Source organism: Sander lucioperca, chromosome 15 (assembly GCF_008315115.2).
Source record: "Sander lucioperca isolate FBNREF2018 chromosome 15, SLUC_FBN_1.2, whole genome shotgun sequence".
NCBI lineage: Eukaryota > Metazoa > Chordata > Actinopteri > Perciformes > Percidae > Sander > Sander lucioperca.
The window spans coordinates 34,044,451-34,068,464 of NC_050187.1; the positions used below are offsets into that span (position 1 = coordinate 34,044,451).

General features: G+C 44.5%; 1 protein-coding gene across 1 annotated transcript in view; it reads left to right on the plus strand.

Moving 5' to 3' along the window:
• The window catches only part of LOC116034480 (acetyl-coenzyme A synthetase 2-like, mitochondrial), a 575,508-nt gene that overhangs the window by 503,943 nt on the left and 47,551 nt on the right, over positions 1–24,014 (plus strand). The gene's annotated exons all lie outside the window — the stretch shown is intronic.

Below are 24,014 nucleotides of genomic sequence, written 5' to 3' on the forward strand. Positions count from 1 at the left end.
ACAGCTATGTGGACCGAAGAGAGCGACAGAGTCCATGGCGAACAACCTTGGTCTGAATAGAGTCTACAGTGGCAAGAAAAAGTATGTGAACCTTTTGGAATTTCATGGTTTTCTGAATAAATTTGTCATGAAATGTGATCTGATCTTCATCTAAGTCAAGGGTATTGACAAACATAATGTGTCTAAAATTATAACAATTTTTTGATCTTTCATGTCTTTATTGAGAACAACCAAAAAAACTCAGTGCTTGTAGAAAAAGTATGTGAACCCTTGAGTTAATGACGTCAAAAAAGCTAAATGGAGTCAGGTTTTAGCAAACCTGGAGTCTTGTTAAGATAATGAGTTTGGAGGTGTGGACTACAGCTACGTTGACTGATAAAAACCTCTCAAACTTTTGGAGTTTGCTCTGCACAAGAAGAACACGCATATGTGAGCCATGCCTCGACAAAAAGAGCTTTTAGAGGATCTACGATCAAGAATTTTTGATTTACATAAAGCTGGCAAGGGTTACAAAGTTATTTCAAAGACGGTAGAAATTCACCACTCTACAGTTAGGCAAACAATCTACAAATGGAGACACTTTGGGACTGTTGCTACCTTACTAAGAAGTGGGCGCCCAGTCAAAATGACATCAAGAGCACAACGAAGACTCATCAATGAGGTCAAGAAACAATCCCGAATGACAGCCAAAGATTTGACGGCATCATTGGAACTGGCTAACATCTCTGTTCATGAGTCAACAATACGTAAAATATTGAACGAGCAGAGTATCTACGCCAGGACACCACAAAGGAAGCCACTGCTTACTAAAAAGAACATTGCTGCACGCTTAAAGTTTGCAAAAGAGCACAGTGACACTCCACAGCGGTATTGGCAAAATGTTTTGTGGACTGATGAAACTAAGATTGAACTATTTGGAAATACCACACAGCACTACATCTGGCGTAGAAACGGCACGGCATATCATCATGAAAACATCATCCCAACCGTAAAGTATGGTGGAGGAAACATCATGATTTGGCCCTGCTTTGCTGCATCAGGGCCTGGCCAGCTTGGAATAATTGAGGGGAAGATGAATTCCCAAGTATATCAGACAATTCTTCAGGATAATGTGAGAATATCTGTATGTCAGCTTAAACTGTGTAGAAGGTGCGTGATGCAATAGGACAACGACCCAAAACAATGGAGAAAGTCCACAACAGAATGGCTTCAGAAAAATAAAATCCGCCTTTTGTAGTGGCCAAGTCAGAGCCCAGACTTCAACCCAATAGAGATGCTATGGATTGACTTGAAGAGAACCATACACATGAGACGTCCAAAGAATATCACAGAGCTAAAGCAGGTCTGCCAGGAAGAATGGGTCTGATCCACAGCTACAGGAAGTGCCTGGTTGAGTTTATTGCTGCCAAGGGGGGGGGTCAACCAGTTATTAATTCTAAGTTTTTTTTACTTTTTCCACTTCCATTTTGTACGGAGCCCCCCTGGTCCCACTTTGTAAAAAAAAAATTAATTATAACTATCTTGTGGCCTCAAGATAGTATCTCGTGGCCTCAAGATAGTATCTCGTGGCCTCAAGATAGTAACTCGTGGCCTCAAGATAGCTATCTTGTGGCCTCAAGATAGTATCTCGTGGCCTCAAGATAGTATCTCGTGGCCTCAAGATAGCTATCTCGTGGCCTCAAGATAGTATCTCGTGGCCTCAAGATAGTAACTCGTGGCCTCAAGATAGTAACTCGTGGCCTCAAGATAGTAACTCGTGTCCTCAAGATAGTAACTCGTGGCCTCAAGATAGTATCTCGTGGCCTCAAGATAGTATCTCGTGGCCTCAAGATAGTATCTCGTGGCCTCAAGATAGTAACTCGTGGCCTCAAGATACTATCTCGTGGCCTCAAGATAGTAACTCGTGGCCTCAAGATACTATCTCGTGGCCTCAAGATAGTAACTCGTAGCCTCAAGATAAGTGTATATAAAAGGAGAATGCACAATGGAGCAGCTTTTCTCCCCAAAGCAGAGAGTGCATCAAGACATTTAAAGGAATATAAATAATAATAGAAGTTGGTAAATAAACAAGTATATACATGTAAAAAGTATAAATATAGGCTATAAAATATGAAGAAGAATTATAAAGGACTATGGATATGCAGTCTCACGGCAGTTCGTGTAAATGTCACGTTATTTTCTCGGGGAAAGGACGCCGGGAGACGGCTGGGAAACGGCCGAAAATGATGCTTTGTAAGCTGGGAGGCGGCCGCAAGGCGGCCCGCTGGGGACGCACCACAATAACGGGATGGCGGAGGTTGAGTTTAGGAGAAACCTAACGGGGAAAGGGCGCCTTACGCGCCGGGAGACGGCCGCGGGGGACCCGCCACAATAACGGGATGGCGGAGGTTGGGTTTAGGAGAAACATAACGGGGAAAGGGCGCCTTACGCGCCGGGAGACGGCCGCGCGGGACGCGCCACAATAACGGGATGGCGGAGGTTGGGTTTAGGAGAAACATAACGGGGAAAGGGCGCCTTACGCGCCGGGAGACGGCCGTGCGGGACGCGCCACAATAACGGGATGGCGGAGGTTGGGTTTAGGAGAAACATAACGGGGAAAGGGCGCCTTACGCGCCGGGAGACGGCCGCGCCACAATAACAGGATGGCGGAGGTTGGGTTTTAGGAGAAACTCTCTGCACTCTCTGCTTTGGGGAGAAAAGCTGCTCCATTGTGCATTCTCCTTTTATATACACTTATCTTGAGGCCACGAGATACGTATTTCGAGGCCACGAGTTACTATCTTGAGGCCACGAGTTACTATCTTGAGGCCACGAGTTACTATCTTGAGGCCACGAGATACGTATCTCGAGGCCACGAGTTACTATCTTGAGGCCACGAGATAGTATCTTGAGGCCATGAGTTACTATCTTGAGGCCACGAGATACTCTCGAGGCCACGAGATAGTTACAATTATTTTTTTTTTACAAAGTGGGACCAGGGGGGCTCCGTAATTTTGAATGTTGAATGAGTGTGTTCAATAAAGACATGAAAGAAAAATTATTTTAGACACATTGTGTTTGTCAATACCCTTGACTTAGATGAAGATCAGATCACATTTTATGACAAATTTATTCAGAAAACAATGAAATTCAAAAGGTTCACATACTTTTTCTTGCCACTGTACATCCAATGGTTCAGCTGGGTAGTCGTGAGATGGAGAACCTTTTCCCATCTTCAACCAGTCCCTACGAGGCAGAGCAGCCACGGATGTCCTCCTCTTTCTCCTTAACATAAATACACTTCAGAACAGTTTCTTCCCCAATATGTGAGATGGCTACATATAGTGTCTCACTGTAAATTTGAGAAACAAAACAAAACTTGTATTTAATTGGAAATGCATTAGCTGCTGTTTATTAGTGCCGGTTTATTGTAAATGAATTAGGGCTGTCAAACGATTAATTTTTTTAATCTCGATTAATCGCCAAATTTCTATAGTTAATCACGATTAATCGCATGTTTTTACATTTCAGAACTGTTTTTAAGTACATTAACAATGAAAAGCCATTCTTGCCAGTGTATCTTAATTGGGAATCAAATGAATGCAAAGAAAGTTACTTTATGAACTTGACTTTAAGATTTGTATTTGTTTATTATTTATTTACTGTAAACAAAAGAAAAATGTGTGAATCTGTCATTATTGCACAATTCCTACAAGTACCTAACCTAACTGAGATGTAACACCAACACTTTGCTTATACAGTACAAACAAAATGGTCCAAAAACCGGTTGCCACAGCAGGACATTTGTAACCTTTACGTTTTTCTAATAAGGAATGTAACAATTCTCTTGGACAGAAAAGGGGGAGGACAATGTCCCAAATGACAAAAACAGTCAAAAAAACGATACAAACAACACAGTCCTAAAACCATATGCTGATATACATAGTCAATATAGTGTGCAGTAACTTCTAAATAATGTTGATTACTCACTGACGTCCAGTGATCACCGGTTAATGAGACAGCGTTTGCAGCAGTTCCAGTTGGGCTGCTTTCTCCGTGTCATACAGGCTGTGTATGTGTGAAACTACTGTCCCCCTCAACAACTTTTTAAAAGTAAACTTTCCATTCAGAATCTTATTGGCATCCATTTTCGCGTCTTGTGCTCGCCATCCACTCAAAACGTAACGTTAGCCTACTACTCTTTGGCCGGCTCACAAGCCCAAACAAGTGTGTGCGGCGTGCCTGTTGTTCTGTTTCCGGTCTAGCTAGATCCGGTGTGGTGTTGTAGTTTTTCTAACATTACTAGTTGTTGCAACAGCACGTGAAAAATACCGACAAAGTTTGCTAGGCCAAAAAGAACGTTAATCTCGCGATGTACGCCGTTAAAATGGGTTTGCGTTAACGCTGTTAATAACGCGTTTAACTGACAGCACTAAAATTAATAACAGAAAAGAATGATTAACATTTAAAAATGGCATGTTAAACAACTTATTCAATTACCAAAACGGTTATGATCAAATCTAATGTACATGAGCTTTACTACACTGACTCAAAGAACGGACGTCTTCTCTCCTTTAGCCAATCACTGGTAACACCAGTATTCAAGCAATACATGTAACCTCTGAATACTGCAAAGGAAATATTTTTCTGGCATCATCATAACACATTTGAGAACTTAGGATGTGATCCACGCAGTCTCTGTTTTTCACAACCAGATGACACCAGGTCTTCCTTCTGTAGGCACTAATCATTCAGTTTTCAGTGTGGATACCTTTATAATTACAGTAAAAGACAAACATGTAGTTAAAGCTTTAGTGCGTAACATTTTGATATTAATGAATGTCTGTTCCATTCAAGCCATTGCCAGATGAGTTGCTACAAAGCTAATTAAGACTATCAGCTCCACACAACTCTCTCTGTATTTCTCAGTAGGTCTACGTTCAGAAGAAGATAATGTGTGTGAAGATAATGACCTCTTCTGAAGAGTCCATCGTGTTTATTTAATCCTCAGTGTCCTCCTTGCATTGTAGCAACTGCGTGGAGGAGGGGGGGGGGCGCGTGCATGATCACGGAAGGCTGTATCATGTGGATGTGCTAACAGTTTTGTTGTCATTACTTAGAATTCCTCATGGGGGAGACAAACTACACACTATAGCTTTAAGGCGTGTTGCGTCACAATAAATCATAAATAAATGAGCTTGTGCATGAAAGTACAATATGCTTCAGTTGAGGACTTGCAGTATTCTGTGAACAAACTCCTACATGTCAAATGTTATTCTAGACATTGTGTATTATACGCAAGAACAACATTTTTTTTGTGATATGTACATTTTGGGAATAAACAGCATGGATTGTAACGTGTGTGTGACTCATCTTAAAATAGACTAATGTGCTGACAGAAGGTCCTCATATTTAATAGCAGACACAACTGAATCAACTAAGAAAGACAGTGTAACAGCATCAGCAGTGTTTAATAACTCCTGCAACAGCATGCTTGTTAGGTAAATTAACAGTCTAAAATAATGTATTTTTTGAGGGTTGGAGAAAAGATTTTACATTGTGATGCTCCAACATTGAACCTGGTGGCATTTGGCTGCAGGACCACTGATCTATCAGAGCACAGCCTCAATTCCTGAAAACACAAAAAAGTTGGTTGAAGAGTTGGAACACAAGAGTGGACAGAAATGGAAAAATAAAATAACACCACACACCCAGCACTTTGTTTGATGATTTGATTAAATGGTCCCATCCACAAATTTAGATTAATATTTACTGTAAAGTTATTCCATGTTATGTTTTCTATTTCAGCCACTTTCACCACTAAATATTGGTACATTTATAAAAATGTACTGTGTAATTAGTGCATGGAAATGAATGTCTACCTGCTTGCTGTGTGTGTGTGTGTGTGTGTGTGTGTGTGTGTGTGTGTGTGTGTGTGTGTGTGTGTGTGTGTGTCTGTGTGTGTGTGTGTGTGTGTGTGTGTGTGTGTGTGTGTCTGTGTGTGTGTGTGTGTGTGTGTGTTTTTCCTGCTGCTGTGGGGCTCTCTTGGAGTCCATACAGCACAGGTTTTCCTGTGTAAATTGTGTCTAAATAAACAGGATGATCACTCACTTATCTCTGTGTTTCAGTACAGACCTGACAAAGAGACTTTATTAACTTATGTCAGTCTCAAAGTAAAGCAGCTCCAGGTTCCCTTTCTATTCAGCCAGGATCCAACACTCTGCAAAGGTACACAAAAAAGAGCAACCCATATGCCTTCCATCTAACCTCCCTCCGTGCAGTGGCTGCCACTGAGGAAGCGTTAAATGCATCCAGAAACATTGTAGGCTACTCAGACGTAACCCTCCTTGTTCCACATTCTGTTTCACACATTTTGTGGGAACAAAAGACCTAATTTATCTGTGGCCAGGTACCTTAGATATCACTACTCTGTTAGATATGCCAAATGTCACTGTAAAAAGATGCACTGTTCTTAACCCTGCTTCTCTTCTCCCCACACCAGATGACGGAGAGGAACACAATTGGGTTGCAGAGCTACAGGTGGTCTGCATACTACGACCTGACCTCAAAGACACACCTCTCACTAACCCTGATTTCATTTTCTATGTTGACGGCTCTGCTTCCAGAGACCCTAACACTGGCCTGAACCGTGTGGGCTTCTCTGTTGTATCTGATTCTGATATTATCCAGTCTTGTTAAGCATATTTGATACGAGTAGCAAAGCCATGTTAAATAGCCTACACAGTGACATATTTGTACGTGTGTGCCTGCGTGCACTTGAATGCTATTGTGAGCATGCGCAGAATAAACGGTCAGAGTGAGTTCCCAGACCAAAAAGAGACAATGGCGGTCTGTCATTTTTCTCCCATGAATATTAGCCACTAGGTGCTAGCTAACCACTTTGGAGACTGTTACAATGATAGACTGCTGCAGAAATGTCTAAAGCTACAGGTTATGGGCCCAGTCATGCAGGCCAAAGGTGATTCAGACTTTTATTCGACGGTGATGAGAAAAATTACGAACTCTGGGAAACAAGGTTCCTCGCGCACATGGAGTTGCGTGGCCTCAGATAAGTTACCTTGGAGGACCCGGAGATAGCTGAGGAAGACAAAGCAGCTCTCGCAGAAGATGAGCCAAAGAACGGAGAGGCATATGCAGAGCTAGTGCAATGTGTGGACAACAAGAGTTTGTCATTGGTAATGAGGGACGCGAAACGTGATGGAAGAGCACTGGAGATTCTTCGGGAGCACTATGCGGGAAAGGACAAACCCCACGTTGTGAGTTTGTATTGTGAACTTTCCTTGCTCCATAAGGCTAGCAATGAAACTGTCACTGACTATATTATTCGAGCAGAGACTATATTCACGTCATTGAGAAGAGCAGATGGGCATATTAGTGATGGGCTTCAGATAGCCATGGTAGTAAAAGGACTACTTGATTTATACACGTCAGTCGTCTTGCACGTCACCCAGCCAAATGACATTGTAACGTTCGGTGAGTTTAAAACAAAACTGCGAAGTTATGAGAATACTGAAAAATATGGGAGAAGTGACGTGAATGTAGAAGAATGAAGACTAGCGGGGCAACAAGGTCATGGGGAAGAGGAAGAGGAAATAAAATGGACCTGGCTGATGTCAAGTGTTACACATGCGGTAAAAAGGGACACATGATTGACTGTGGCGCCACAACACACATGATCAACAACGCTACAAAGTTCAAAACAGTTGACAAGAGCTTCAGACCCGAGGACCACGTGATCAAGCTTGCCGACGGAACTAAGGTGAGCGGGATGGCGAAGATGAGGGGAGACGCCGAAGTCTACTTGCTGGACAGCGAGGGACGACAAGTGGCCCGTGCCAAAAACCGCCACTGCATGGGGGATGACATTGAGAGTTATGAAGATACACCGCCAAAGATAGTCAACCAGGGTCAGGGACAGCCTAAGGACAGTCCTTAGAGTCCAGTGTCAAGGAGACTGCTGAGGCAGGTCTGACCCAGACAGATAGTACTCAGAACAAGGAGAAAGGAGGTATCCTACAAGACAGAAAAAGGCTCCAGAATACTTAAAGGAGTACCAGTGTAAAGCTGAGTGTAATAATGACGAAAGTCTAAAACAAACAACTAAAACATTTAGAGAGGCTATGGACTCTAAGAAGTCAAAAATGTGGACTGATGCCATGAAAGAGGAGATGAACTATTTAATAGAGAATGAGACTTAATCATAGCGGCGAGTAACAATACCTTACTCAGTGTTACGAGGAAAGTAGCGAGGCTTGGACCCAAATGCAGTTCAGTTCAGAGTTCAGGATTTATTAACCAAAAATACAACAAAAAAGTGTCCAGAGGTAGGCAGGCAAACTTACAAGAAAGTAATCCAGGCAGGGAACAAAACTACAGGGAACATGAGACGAATGAATCCAAAGACAGACCTCGACAACATCAAATAATGATCCCACACCAGACAAAGACAGCACAGAAACTAAATACACAAGGTAACAAGCTTGTTTTAACAATTGAAAAGAGGGAAGGAATAGTGCAATATCAGTGTAGTCTGAGATTTAAGATTTAAATATAAATGTAGTGCAAGGCAGTTCAGTGCAATGGTAATATATTAATAACAATATTGTAATTGTAAGATTGAAATATACATGAGGTAGATGAGCAGAACAGTGTTGATTGACTGTTCAGTAAAAAAAAAAAACAGGCACTTAAATGTATAAAACTCAAAATACTGTGCAAATGTCAACCAAAAAAAACAAAAAAACACTACAGCTTCTCGATCATCTTTTCAAAGAGGGACAAGAACCTCTCTGTCTTGGCCTTGCTCTCCTTGTGGCACCTCTGCTCTTTATTGGACTCCTCAGTGAGGAAATCCAGGACGGGATTATTTCTTTTTTTTTTTCTTTTTGGGTGAGGGAGTTGGCAGTGGTGAACTGCTGGCTGCAGAGGTGCTGGCTGGGGATGAGGGCTCAACAATCTCCTAAAGGAACAAGATAAATCTTGATTTACAATCCACAAATGTTTGTGACCATGTCATGTGGAAATTATGTTTATGTTTATATATATATATATATATATATATATATATATACACACTGTATATTAGGGCTGTCAAACAATTACATTTTCTTTAACGCGATTAATCGTTGAATTTCTATAGTTAATCGCGATTAATCGCATGGTTTATCACACAAAATTTTGCATTTCAGAACTGTTTTTAAGTACATATTAACAATGGAAAGCAATTCTTACCAGTGTATCTTGATTGGGAATCAAATAAATGCAAAGAAAATGACTTTATGAACTTGATTTTAAGATTTGTATTTGTTTATTATATATCTAATCTAGTCACACATTTGAATCTAGAGTCAATATTAGGGTTGGGTATTGTTTGGTTTGGATACCGGTGCCTTAACGGTGCCTGAACCGTAAAAAAAGAAGGGTACTAAACAGTTGGCGACATTAAAGAATGGCTTGTTTATTGCTAAGGCCATATCGTCAAAAGTAAATGTTTAATAATAATGTAATCACTATAACAATAACTTATTTCTATCTATATCTAACTATCTCTCCTTTTACTGGACACCGTCCAATGAAATGGCCCCGCTGTCCACAGTAGATGCAGACGCCGTCCTGGATCCTCCTCCATCTCTCCTCAGGAGAGAGACGAGCTCTGCCCAGCTGCATAGGCTCCTCCCACCTAGTAGCCTGCGACGGAGAACCCACAGGTTGAGGTGGCGGCTAGGGTTGGGTACCGAAACCCGGTTCCACTATGGAACCGGTTCCTACGCAAACGGTAGTATTCGGACCAGATTAGAACGCAAATTTCAATTCCTCATTTCGGTTCCGACTGAAATATTTTCCCTCTGTCGCTCCAGACAGCGGCAGACTCTTTTTTCTTTCCCCCTTTTACGCCAAGTGGCACACGTGCCCGCTCGCGACTCACGGTTTGAAGCGCGTCTGCGCTATTCCCCCGACGTGCACTCTACAATCACAGCTGATAGACGGCTTTTTGTACACGCTCCGAAACGGACGTAAAAATATCACACTTTCTCTGTAGTCTACCGTTAGCTAGCTATCGTAAATGTAGGCTACTTTTAAAATGCCATATTTTCCCTCTGGGCTCACCAAAACGGACGTAAAGGCATATTAACCATTCACTGCATGTGATCGCTAGTAAACATATTACGCTCTGCTAGTTTATCGTTCAGGGCAAGACCCTGTAGCCTGGTGGTATTGTCTGCCCTTTCAAACTCCTCCCTGTGTGTAGAGGCCTCTTGGACACCACCTGAGAGAGTTTTCTCCTGTGCAGGACATGCCATAAGTCAGGAGAGGTGTAGTATCTCACCAGAGAAGGCAAATATGGTCATTTTTATGCAAAAGAACTGCTAAAGTTTGAAGCTGGTTGGCATACCAACTCAACAACATTTATTTAGTTCTTACTTGTTAATAGTGTATGTTATTTGTTAAATTATTGTAGTTATGTGTTAGGTATTGTAATTACCCCTTGCGGGATTAATAAAGTATACATTAGTATTATTATTATTAGGTGACTTAGGTTTACTTATTATATATTTAAGTACTTTAAAATGTTAATATATTGTTAAATTTAAATAATTTCCAATAAAAAAAAACTCCATAAAAGAGCCTTTCTTTGATGTCATTTCTCAGTTTTTCAAGAATCGGTTTAGGAATCGGTTAGGAATCGGAATCGTTTTAAAAGTACCGGTTTGGCATCGGAATCGTAAAAATCCAAACAGTACCCAACCCTAGTGGCGGCGAGGACACGCCCCCGCTGCTCGGAAAGGACCTTCTGTAGTAATCCCGTGAAGAACTCTTGACGTCACCTCTCTCCTTCTCACGTTCAAACAGCCATTTGAACATTTAAGAGCGTCGAGGTCCTCTGGAAGATCTAATGCAGCCAGGTGATCCTTCAGTGCGCTGGACAGGCAACACAGAATAGCATCCATTAGAGCAGTCTGGTTCCAACCGCTCTCTGCTGCCACCGTGCGGAACTCGATGGCGTAGTCAGCCACTCTCCGCCTGCCCTGCCGAAGATTCACCAGCATCCGGGCCGCCTCTCTACCCGGAGTGACATGCTGAAAAATCTGAGTGAATGTCTGAGAAAAATGAGCAAAAGAGATGAGAAATCAAGTAAGCAATTTTAGTGCTGTCCGTAGGATAATGGACTGACTGGAGCTCAAAGTGTAAACCACACTGCATCAGAAATGCTTGACAGTCACCAGACTCACCGGAGAAACGCTCAGGACGAGACAGATGAGGCATAGCAGGGAAACTGGCAGACGACTGGACAGGTGGAGCAGCAGAATCCACACCTCCCGAGGGCTCAGAGGTAGAAGCCGGACCCAAGAAGTCTTGAGAGATGGGTGGCGTGGAAACAGACTGGATCGCTTGAAACTGTGTAGTCAGAAGGGAAACTTGATCGCCAACAGCTTGCTGGAATCCCTGCTGACGCTCCGCCATCCCACTCAACTCCCGCTGAATGGCAGACAGTACTTCCTCAAACTGATGAAGCCGCTGTCCTTGAGCTCGTAGCACGTTCTGTACCTTGTCGGAGCCGGCGGAGTCCATATTGTGGCGAGATTGTACTATCAGGCTCACAGATGTATGGACCCACAAATACACGACTCAGGTACGTTGAATTCCAAAAGTTTATTAAAACAGTCAGAATAAACTTACTGGCAACAGTGTCCAAAACGGCAGGCAAAAGGGAGAATCCAAAATACAGTCAGTGGTCAAAATCCAAGGGAAACAATCAGGTAGCTAACTCAGGACACTAGGAAAAACCCTTGAAGGCTGTACACAGGGGAAGCAGACAATCTCGCACTGGGGTAAGAGGAAGACAGAACTTAAATACACACACATAGGTGCAAAACATTAGGGCGGGGATAGGTAATCACTAATGGCGGGAAAAGGAAACAACAGGAAGTAAAACTAAGACAACACAAGGAAAACAGGGACTCTTACAATAAAACAGGAAATGTGAAAACAACCTGAAAAAATGAGAATCTACAAAAAAACAATAACTTGACTTAGGAGCAGAACGTGACACTTATTTTGTGTTCTTTTTGCTTTCCTGGACTTCCTGTTTTATTTTGAAATTTACTGTTTGTCTACATTCCCGGTCACTTGTCTTCCTGCCTTTGTTTGTTTCCCGCCGTTTGTGATTCACCTGTATGTAGTTGTCTTTCTATCCCCCGTGTATATATACCCCCCTTGTTTCACTTCCCTGCCAGATTGTTGTAGCTCCTCACTCACTTTCTCACTTTCCAGCGTTTCTCCCAGTGTATGTATCCAGTGTTACCAGACCGTTTGCTTGTATTCCTGACCACGTCTTCTGCCTGTTGATTTTGTACTGTTGCCTGCATTGTTCATCCATCCATCCATCTTCGTCCGCTTATCCGGTCTCGGGTCGCGGGGGTAGCAGCTCCAGCAGGGGACCCCAAACTTCCCTTTCCCGAGCCACATTAACCAGCTCCGACTGGGGGATCCCGAGGCGTTCCCAGGCCAGGTTGGAGATATAATCCCTCCACCTAGTTCTGGGTCTTCCCCAAGGCCTCCTCCCAGCTGGACATGCCTGGGGGCATCCTTACCAGATGCCCGAACCACCTCAACTGGCTCCTTCCAACGCGAAGGAGCAGCGGCTCTACTCTACTCCGAGCTCCTCACGGATGACTGAGCTTCTCACCCTATCTCTAAGGGAGACACCAGCCACCCTCCTGAGGAAACCCATTTCGGCCGCTTGTACCCTGGATCTTGTTCTTTCGGTCATGACCCAGCCTTCATGACCATAGGTGAGGGTTGGAACGAAAACTGACCGGTAGATCGAGAGCTTTGCCTTCTGGCTCAGCTCTCTTTTCGTCACAATGGTGCGATAAATTGAATGTAATACCGCACCCGCTGCGCCGATTCTCCGACCAATCTCCCGCTCCATTGTCCCCTCACTCGCGAACAAGACCCCAAGGTACTTGAACTCCTTCACTTGGGGTAAGGACTCATTCCCTACCTGGAGAAGGCACTCCATCGGTTTCCTGCTGAGAACCATGGCCTCCGATTTAGAGGTGCTGATCCTCATCCCAGCCACTTCACACTCAGCCGCGAACCGATCCAGTGAGTGCTGAAGGTCACAGGCCGATGATGCCATCAGGACCACATCATCTGCAAAAAGCAGCAATGAGATCCCCAGCCCACCGAACTGCAACCCCTCTCCACCCCGACTACGCCTCGATATCCTGTCCATAAATACTACAAACAGAATTGGTGACAAAGTGCAGCCCTGGCGGAGGCCAACTTTCACCTGAAACGAGTACGAGAACCCGGACACAGCTCTCGCTTTGGTCGTACAGAGATTGGATGGCCCTGAGAAGGGACCCCCTCACCCCATACTCCCGCAGCACCTCCCACAATATCTCCCGGGGGACCCGGTCATACGCTTTCTCCAGATCCACAAAGCACATGTAGACCGGTTGGGCATACTCCCAGGCTCCCTCCAGGATCCTTGTGAGAGTAAAGATCTGGTCCGTTGTTCCACGACCAGGACGGAATCCGCATTGTTCCTCTTCAACCTGAGGTTCGACTATCGACCGAACCCTCCTTTCCAGCACCTTGGAATAGACTTTACCAGGGAGGCTGATAAGTGTGATACCCCTGTAATTGGCACACACCCTCTGGTCCCCCTTTTTGAAAAGGGGAACCACCACCCCGGTCTGCCACTCCTTAGGCACCGTCCCAGACTTCCACGCAATGTTGAAGAGGCGTGTCAACCAAGACAACCCCTCCACACCCAGAGCTTTAAGCATTTCTGGACGGATCTCATCAATCCCTGGAGCTTTGCCACTGTGGAGTTATTTAACTACCTCAGCAACTTCCACCAGGGAAATTGACAACAATCCCCCATTATCCTCCAGCTCTGCCTCTACCATAGAGGGCGTATTAGTCGGATTTAGGAGTTCCTCAAAGTGCTCCTTCCACCGCCGTATTACCTCCTCAGTTGAGGTCAACAGCGTCCCATCCTTACTGTACACAGCTTGGATGGTTCCCCGCTTCCCCCTCCTGAGGTGGCGAACGGTTTTCCAGAAGCACCTTGGTGCCGACCGAAAGTCCTTCTCCATTTATTCTCCGAACTTTTCCCACACCTGCTGCTTTGCCTCTTTCACGGCAGAGTCTGCAGCCCTTCGGGCCCTTCGGTACCTTGCAACTGCCTCCGGAGTCCTCTGGGATAACATATCCCGGAAAGACTCCTTTTTCAGTCGGACGGCTTCCCTGACCACCGGTGTCCACCACGGTGTTCGTGGGTTACTGCCCCTTGAGGCACCTAAGACCCTAAGACCACAGCTCCTCGCCGCAGCATCAGCAATGGAAACTTTGAACATTGTCCACTCGGGTTCAATGCCCCCAGCCTCCACAGGGATGCACGAAAAGCTCCGCCGGAGGTGTGAGTTGAAAGTCTGTCGGACAGGGGCCTCCTCCAGACGTTCCCAATTTACCCGCACTACCCGTTTAAGCTTACCAGGTCTGTCCAGAGTCTTCCCCCACCCCCTGACCCAACTCACCACCAGATGGTGATCGGTTGACACTTCCGCCCCCCTCTTCACCCGAGTGTCCAAAACATACGGCCTCAAATCAGATGAAACGATTATAAAATCGATCATTGACCTTTGGCCTAGGGTGCTGTGGTACCAAGTACACTTATGAGCATCCCTATGTTCGAACATGGTGTTCGTTATAGACAATCCATGATTAGCACAGAAGTCCAACAACAAACAACCACTCTGGTTTAGATCAGGGAGGCCGTTCCTCCCAATCACGCCTCTCCATGTGTCTCCATCATTGCCCACGTGCGTGTTGAAGTCCCCCAGCAGAACTATGGAATCCCCCACTGGAGCCCCATCCACTCAAGGTCTCCAAGAAGGCCGAATACTCCGAACTCTTGTTTAGTGCATATGCACAAACAACAGTCAGAGTTTTCCCCCCCACAACCCGCAGGCGTAGGGAGGCGACCTTCTCGTCCACCGGGGTAAACTCCAACGTAGCGGCGCTCAGCCGGGGGCTTGTGAGTATCCCCACACCCGCCCGGCGCCTCACACTCTGGGCAATTTTGGAGAAGAAAAGAGTCAAACCCCTATCCAGGAGTATGGTTCCAGAACCGAGACTGTGCGTAGAGGCCACCAGACGCTCGCTGACGAGCCCTCCATCTGGGCCTGGCTCCAGACGGGGGCCCCGGGCTTCCTCCGGGCAGGGTCTCTTTATCTCTTCCTTGTTCTGTCATAGGGTTTTTGAACTTTGCATTGTTCATTTGAATAATAAAACAAACTTACCTTTTACTCTGAGTTTGAGTCGTGCATTTGAGTCCGCCAGTGTACCCGTGACAGTACACGGTGTTGGCATCAGCAGGAGGAACAGATTGCCGTTTTGCGGAACGAGCTCCTGGCTATGGCTAGTCGACAGGAGAGCCAGGTGGTCGGAATGGGTGAGCAAATCACCCAGCTTGTCGCCCATGTTCAGTGGTTGGCAGCGAGGAATTCGCCTGTTGTTTCCATCACTGAGAGCAGTCCCGCAGCTGCTTAGAATCCTGCGTTCTCGGGAAGTGATTCTGTCAGAGAGAGGGTCTCTTCTTCGCCGTTTCCGCATCTCGCCAAACCGGAGAGGTTTTCTGGAGATTCCGGGGATTGCAGGGCATTCCTGACTCAATGTGAGTTGCATTTTGAACTGCAACCTGCCGTTTATCCCACGGATCGAGCCAAAGTGGCATTTGTCACCTCTCATCTCACTGGGAGAGCCGAGTTGTGGGCCGCTGCTGAGTGGAGCCGGAGATCTGAGGTATGTGACTCATATCTGTATTTTACTCAGACTTTCACACAGATTTTCCAAAGTGTTACTCCTGGAAGGGAGGCTGCTCGAGCCTTGGTAGGATTACAACAAGAGAAGAGACAGGTTTCGGACTATGTTATCAAGTTTCACACTCTAGCCAGGCCCTCCAGGATTTCGTGATGTCGCGATTGCGCCAATTCACGCAAATTCAACCAATCACCGCGAATTTGGTGCAACTCGCAATTTTGACCAATCACTGCAACTTTTCCGCACATTTGACCAATAACCTGAAGTTTCCAGCGACTTCAACCAATCACAGCAGTCCCACGTGCACTCTGAGAGCCAATGACCAAACAGGAGTGAGAACGAGTTGATCATTTCCTTGTTTTTGATATGAAGACGAGACGTGTGTGTGACTCATTTATCAACAAAACGTACAGCGAAAGACCGTGCAAAACATTTCAGACCGTCCGATACATTTTAACATCAATGTAGACTTTAACGATTTAAAAATAGTTGAAGTTGCTGCCGTTTCCATCCTGGCTGTCGGCTCTCTGCAGCGGGCGGGGCTACTGCTCCGTACCCCCCCCGCGACTGACGCTTGCACGCACACAAACACACGCACAAACAACACACATGGTGGATGCAGGAGAAAAAGGAGATGAGATGACACGATGACCTAAATTGAGGACAGCTACGCTCGTTATTGTAAGTGCAATGATAAGTTAAAGCCAGTACTTTATCAAACCGTATGAATGTGTGTCCCAGCCCAGGCCAGCATAGGAAAATAACTAACAATATAAAGATCAACAAGCCACTGACAGATATGTTCAAATTTGATTGATTCAATAAATTATTTTTGTCTTAAATCCACCAGCCATTTTCATATTATACCAACATTTACAGCCTCCTGAGCCTTTTTGGTAGTAGGAAATCTCAGCCCAGAGTAGTTTTATTCTCCCCAAAACAAGTTTTCTTTTTATGTTTAAAGAACTATACAAAGAAAAAAATCGCAACTTTTTTTCAACTTTCACTGTCTCTCACAACTTCTTTGCAACAAACATACATGGACTTTCAGGATCTTAGTTCCATTGGACTTACCGGTTGACCTGGATGCACTTCAACAAACACCTGCTGGAGAGGGAGAGAGGCTACAGAGGAGTGATCCCTCTACTGGCCAGCCAAGGGTGTCAGTGTCGTCGAGAGATTCTCAACCTGCGACGCCAGATCTTCACAGACCTGTGGTTTCTTCTCCTGAGAAACGGGTCACAGAGGAGAGAGGGTCGCTGCATCTACTGCGCTCAGCTGGGGCACTTCATCGCTTCCTGCATCAGTAAGCGGGAGGGCACTGGTGAGCCGTTCCCATGTTCCTGTTTGTCCCTCTCGACCCAAGGTGGAGGTCACCTTGGTCAATGGATCTGTTTCCTGGTCTCAGGCAGTGCTGGTGGATTCTAGTGCGGACACTAGCCTTATGGACGCCGGTCTCGCCAGAGAGCTGCTTCTGGACTTTGTTTGTCTTCCCAAGCCATTGGAAGCCACGGCGTTGGACGGTAGGCTCTTCTGGCGAGTAACCCACCGCACTTCCCCTGTATCTGTGACCTTTTCTGATGGTCACACAGAAACTATGACTTTCCACCTGTTTAATTCCCCTACACACCCGGTTGTTCTCCGGTTTTCTTGGCTCACAGTACATAACCTCCAAATTGACTGGCTTTTGGGCAAGATTCTTAACTGGGGGGAGAACTGTGAGCAAACATGCCTGTCTGTCCACATTGAAGTTGGAAGAAGCAACATAGCAGCCTCTATGGATCGTCATCTGACTTTCCTGATCTCTCTGGTGTTCCCGAGTGTTACCTGGATTTGAAGGAAATTTTCAACAAGACTAAAGCCACTTCATTGCCCCCACATAGACCCTATGACTGTGCCATAGACCTGTTGTAGGAGTGGTGACCAGTGGAAGATGGCTTTCAACACACCTACTGGTCATTACGAGTATTTAGTGATGCCATTTGGACTCACCAACGCCCCTGGGGTTTTCCAGGCGTTGGTTAATGACATTTTGAGAGACATGTTGAACATTTTTGTGTTTGTGTACCTGGATGACATCCTGATCCTCTCTCCAGACCCAGAGACTCATATTCAACATGTGCAGATGGTGTTACAAAGATTAATGGAGAAATGTGAGTTTCATGTTTCCACTGTGTCCTTCCTGGGCTTTGTGGTGTCAGAAGGAGAGTTTCGAATGGACCCAGAGAAAGTAAGGGCAGTTGCTAAGTGGCCCACTCCTGTCAACCGCAAGCAGGTTCAGAGGTTTCTCGGGTTTGCCAACTTCTATTGCAAGTTCATTAGAAACTTCAGTTCGGTGGCTGCTCCACTTCATGACCTTACCTCTGTTAAAGTGCCGTTCCAGTGTTCTCCAGCAGCAGAATGGGCATTTACTCTTCTGAACCGAAGTTTTTCTACTGCTCCTGTGCTGGGAGATGCTAAGGAGATGGCAGAGGTTATGCTTTCCCATGTGTTCAGGATCCATGGTTTACCTGTTGATGTGGTTTCTGATCATGGTCCCGAGTTCGTCTCGCAGTTCTGGAAGGCATTCTGCACACTCATCGGGGCCACAGTCAGCTTGTCGTCCGGTTACCATCCACAGTCTAATGGACAGACAGAAAGACTGAATCAGGAGATGGAGACGAGTCTTTGCTGCCTGGTCTCTCGGAATCCAGATTCCTGGTCCAAACAGCTGCTGTGGGTAGAATATGCCCACAATACCCTGCCCTGCTCGTCCACCGGCTTGTCTCCATTCCACTACGCCTATAGTTACCAGCCACCGTTGTTCTCTGCACTCGAGAGAGAAGTGGGAGTTCCTCCTGTGGTGGCCTTGGTCAGACGTTGAGGGCTCGTCAGGTTCTCCTGAGGAACTGGGATCGGTACAAGAGGCAGGCTGACCGACGAAGATCTGAGGCGCCCCAGTATAGAGTGGGACAGAAAGTGTGGCTGGCTACTAAGGACCTTCCCCTACGTACTAAAAGCCATAAGTTGGCTCCTGCTTTGTGGGACCCCTTTCCTGTGTCCAAAGTTGGATCCTAGCCTGTTTCAGGACTTTTACAGACAGCATCCTGAAGAGCCTGGGCCTTCCGGTGTTCGGCCTTAGTGGGAGGGGTACTGTCACATCCAGCTCCGCTCTTATTTTGTGGTCTGTTTGTTTCCTGTTTTATTTTGAAATTTAATTTTTTATTTGTTTACATTCCCGGTCACTTGTCTTCCTGCCTTTGTTTGTTTCCCGCCGTTTGTAATTACCTGTCCCGGCCCTAATGTGATTCACTGTGTGTAGTTGTCTTTCCATCCCCCGTGTATATATACCCCCCTTGTTTTACTTTCCCTGCCAAATTGTTGTAGCTCCTGTATGAATCAGCATTCACACAAATATTTCTTTAGGGAGGAAATCCTGTACTTCAGCTTCAGCAAAACTTACTGCATACAGAACTCAAGTCAGTGTTTGTGTTTGGGTAGTTTTGGTGCCAATGAATGCATTTTGCTAGTGTTGGGAAGATTGGTGAAATAGACTGTCTCTGCATTTGTTGAGGGATGTCTGATGATGAATTCATAATCAAGACAACCCGTCATCTGAATGTGATTCCAATGACGTTTATCTTCAGTTACAGTCTGTAGCATTGTCATTTTCACCTGCCCCAACAAGTAGCACTTAATGAATTCAACAGTTAAGTCAATGCTCAAATAAGGGTAATAAGAATGACTTACCAAAAATTCCATTTATCCAATGACACAACGTAGAATGACTTATAACACATTTTAGTATTCTTCAACTAGTAACACGATGCAGAATAGCTGTTATTGTTAATTATTTAGATAATATCCTGGGATTCAGATGTCTGCAAAACTACCCCATAGAGTAGCACTAACTAAAATCAACTCAAGCCAATGCTTGAGTTGGGCCAATGTCAAAGTCTTACAGTGAGCAACCTTCTTTGCTCATGAGGTTCTCCATAGTACAGATGTTTCTTCTGGCATCTTCTGTGTTGTGATTTAGTAGCAGTGGAAGTGGTTCCTTACACAGATTTGCCCATCTTAAATACTGAATGCAGCCATTTCCACTCAACTCCACCTTCTTTTTGATCAAGTTTCAGTGGTCTTGACTATTGTAAGTAATGAATGGCTTCATAAATAGACAACCATCATCCCAATGTATGCATTCCATTAACAGTCTATGAGTGGTCAATTAGAGTCCAATGACTTGTGTTGGTGCTTCTCCTTTTGCCTCCAGATAGAGCTCATTCAGCAATAGAAAGCACCAGTTAGCACTGAATATCTATTCCAAAATTCACATTCTTTTATTTATTTAGCTAGTGTTGGGAAAACTGGTGAAATGGACTCTCTCTGCATTTGTGTCTGATGATAAACTCATAACCAAGACAACCCCAAAGAGAAGCACTTATGAACACAATAATCGTCAGTGTCTCCATTTGAGGTGATCTGAATGTGATTCCAATGTCATCTATCTTCAGTTACTGTCTGTAGCATTGTCATGTTCAACTGCCCCAACAAGTAGCACTTACTGAATTCAACAGTCAAGTCAATGCTAAAGTTAGGGTAATAAGAATGACTTATAAAACATTCAGCATTGTTTAACCCTTAACCAGGGAAAATAGCTTTTTTAAACATTTCTTTTGGGAGGAAATCCTGGACTTCAGAGGTCAACAAAACTACCCCAACAAGTAGCACTTACTGTATACACAACTCAAGTCAGTGCTTGTGTTGGGTAGTTTTGATGCCAATTGAATGCATTTTGCTAGTGTTGGGAAGATTGGTGAAATAGACTGTCTCTGCATTTGTTCAAAGATATGTCTGATGATAAACCACAACCAAGACACCCCAATGAGAAGCACTTATGAACACATAATCATCAGTGTCTCCATTTGAGGTTATCTGAATGTGATTCCAATGACGTCTATCTTCAGTTACAGTCTGTAGCATTGTCATGTTCACTGTCCCAACAAGTAGCACTTAATGAATTCAACAGTCAAGTCAATGCTCAAGTAAGGGTATTATAAAGACTATTTACATTTTTTGCCAGAGTGCTTTTGGTTTCCTCTTCTTTTTGGAATATGTAGCTACATTTGACTCCAAGTAGCTAGTCATCAATTGGATATGGAGGGAAAGGAAAACAAGTGAACACTAACAGTAGTCTATATCAAACCCTGGACAGCTCCACTTTAGCTTCATCATTTAGTTACATCTGTGGTTCAAATACTGATACAAATCAGATGTAGGCCTATGTGAACCCAGTATTAAGCTCTATGTTAACATAGTGTAGTTCTATGTTAAAAATAATAATAATAAAAGCATGTTTATGTCAGTGGTGATAGAGAAACAGAGCAGGGACCCCCTTATAGTTAAATAAAATGATGTTGCATTTAGTGTGATCTATAATAACAAGTGCACACCAGATATCAGGATTGATACTCCTTTATAGGATATCTTTAAACTGTCAATCAAAGGCACATTCATAAACATATGCTGATGAATCGTGTGATTCATCAGCATTTTAATTGATTTATCCTTAGTTGTGACACAGCTGTAAAGTTGGATTTGATATGAGCGACGAGGTTCAAGTGTATTTCATGTTTGTCTCATTGACAGGTAGAGCCTACAGACAGGTATACAGACACGTGGAGCAGGCGGCAAATTGATATTAAGCTGGTCATATCAAACACACCGAAATACAGCCTGGGATGTAGGCTACTATATTGAAGATATGGACAGTGGAGGACTTACTTGGATAATCTTAAGAAGCAGAATTGGATGAGACCTTGTCTCTGAAATCCCCCATTAAAGTCTCCAGTTGCCTGGAACTCCTGGGAAGACGTCCCTCCAATAGCTGTGCGTTCTGTCTCCTGTAGATCCCCCACCAGCTTTCGATCCGTTGATTTGCTGTACTGCATCCTTGGAACAACCAAGGCCCATGCACAACGCCAGACTCATCTTCTTGGAGAAGTGTTGCAGCCGTAACATAGACATTTTCAGTTCCCAAATCGATCGATTATTTTGGACACCCCAAGTCCCGTGACTGGCTTCATGAAGTATGCTGCGATGACTTTGGGGTTACTATTGGAAGAACTTGCTTGCATCACGATTATATGACGCGAAACCATCATGCTCCGTTATTCCAATGCCGAAAGGGTCTTGTCATAGAGTCCATATGCCATAATAATTGGGCCCTGGACACTATAACATCTTCTCCGAAGTCTTTGTTCCTCTCCGTTGCTGTACGCCCTCTGGGTCAAGATGTGACTGAACCTCCTGAACCATGTCAGTACGCAGTCCAGCCAATCTGCACCTATCGTGCATCATTCGGTAACCATGAAGACGACCCGGTCCTCTTATCTGGTTGCTAATGAAGTTAACAATCTCAGCAGATCACTTAACCGTCGCCTGTGAAGTTGTAACCGGGCTAGTCTTCTCCTTAAATGACGAGACTAATCTGATGATGCCATCTAACAGAAAGGCACAATGCAATTTCTGCCGTGTTAGACCTTGATTGTAGTACATCCGGATGCGTTGATCAATAATGTGATCTGCCATGTTCACTTCCCCGGGACACACCTGGACCAGATAGTGGCAGCTCTGAGGCTGAAATCAGGACGATAACATTAACCAGCATCAGACTTGAAAATGATCCCACAAAAACAAAGTAATAATAATAAATAAACCCAGTCACATACTGTATCAAAGCACTATTAAATGATTAATAAACGTTAATTCGTTTCACATTATATTGCTAAGTAACGTTAGCCTACATTTACGTTACCTTAGCTGAGGCAGCCGGACAGATAGGAGTTTGTCAGCCTTTCATCTGCTAACTGGTAGCCCCTAAACAAACCCAGTCAACTAATAAAGTGTATACAATGTGGCGCACAAGTACCGGTAGGCTACAGCTCAGCCAGTGGCTGTCTATATGTGTCCTACCTGTCTGTATGTGTCCTACCTGTCTGTATGTGTCCTACCTGTCTATATGTGTCCTACCTGTCTATATGTGTCCTACCTGTCTGTATGTGTCCTACCTGTCTATATGTGTCCTACCTGTCTGTATGTGTCCTACCTGTCTGTATGTGTCCTACCTGTCTGTATGTGTCCTACCTGTCTATACACACTAAAAAATACTGGGCTGAAAATAACCCAAATTGGGTTATTCCCAACCCAGTTCCTGGTGCAATATAGGACAGAACACATCCTGGGTTGATTTGACTTTTTGAGTTGGGTTGAAATTTTAACCCAGTAGAAGGGTTGCTCCAACAAACCCAAACCTGGGTCATTGTGACACCAACGTTGGGTTAATGCAACTCATTACTGGGTCAGACCCACCAGCCCAATAATGAGTTCAACTGACCCCCTTGTTGGGTTGATATTTGACCCATTCATTTAGTTATTCTTTAATCTATAAAATTACTATATTTTTAATAATAATAATACACAATGCATACACTTCATTAATGTCACTGATTTTATTGAACAATATTTAATTTACTCATTTAAAGAGACAAACTGGAATAACAATAACATGCCCAATTCCCTTATCACATGAGTGTTTCCAAAAAAGAAATGCATGGGGCCACATTACCCCTACCTCATTTCAAAATGTGTATCAAATAACTGGAATAATAATACCAAGCAACAATTATTAACAATAATTAATTTCCTCCTTATATTCCTCCTAAATATTAGAGAGAGAGACAGACAGACAGACAGACAGACAGACAGAGAGAGACAGAAAGACAGCGAGAGAGACAGAGAGACAGAATTCCCTTATCACATGAGAATTTCCAAAACTCAAACGCATGGGGCCACATTACCCCCCCCCCCCGCCCCCCCATTTCATAGACAGCCTCCTGGAGGAAATGCCAAGCAGAGAAACACTGCTTTGGGAAATTGATATCGAACACATAAAAACTTTTGAAACAAACATGTCCAGCTTGGACCTCTCTGTCCTGCTCCAGGGCCGGCCCACTGAGAACGGTGAATGGCTGTGAGCAGCACTCCTCGCCTCCCAACACCAGGGTGTAGGGCTACGGCCTGGTCTGGTCTGCTGCCTCAAGGTACTCCACCATGTTTGTTCCGACCTACAAATAATAATATTCCACAAATCAAGTACTTGAATGACAAAGACTGACAGCTAATGTTTTCTAACAGAT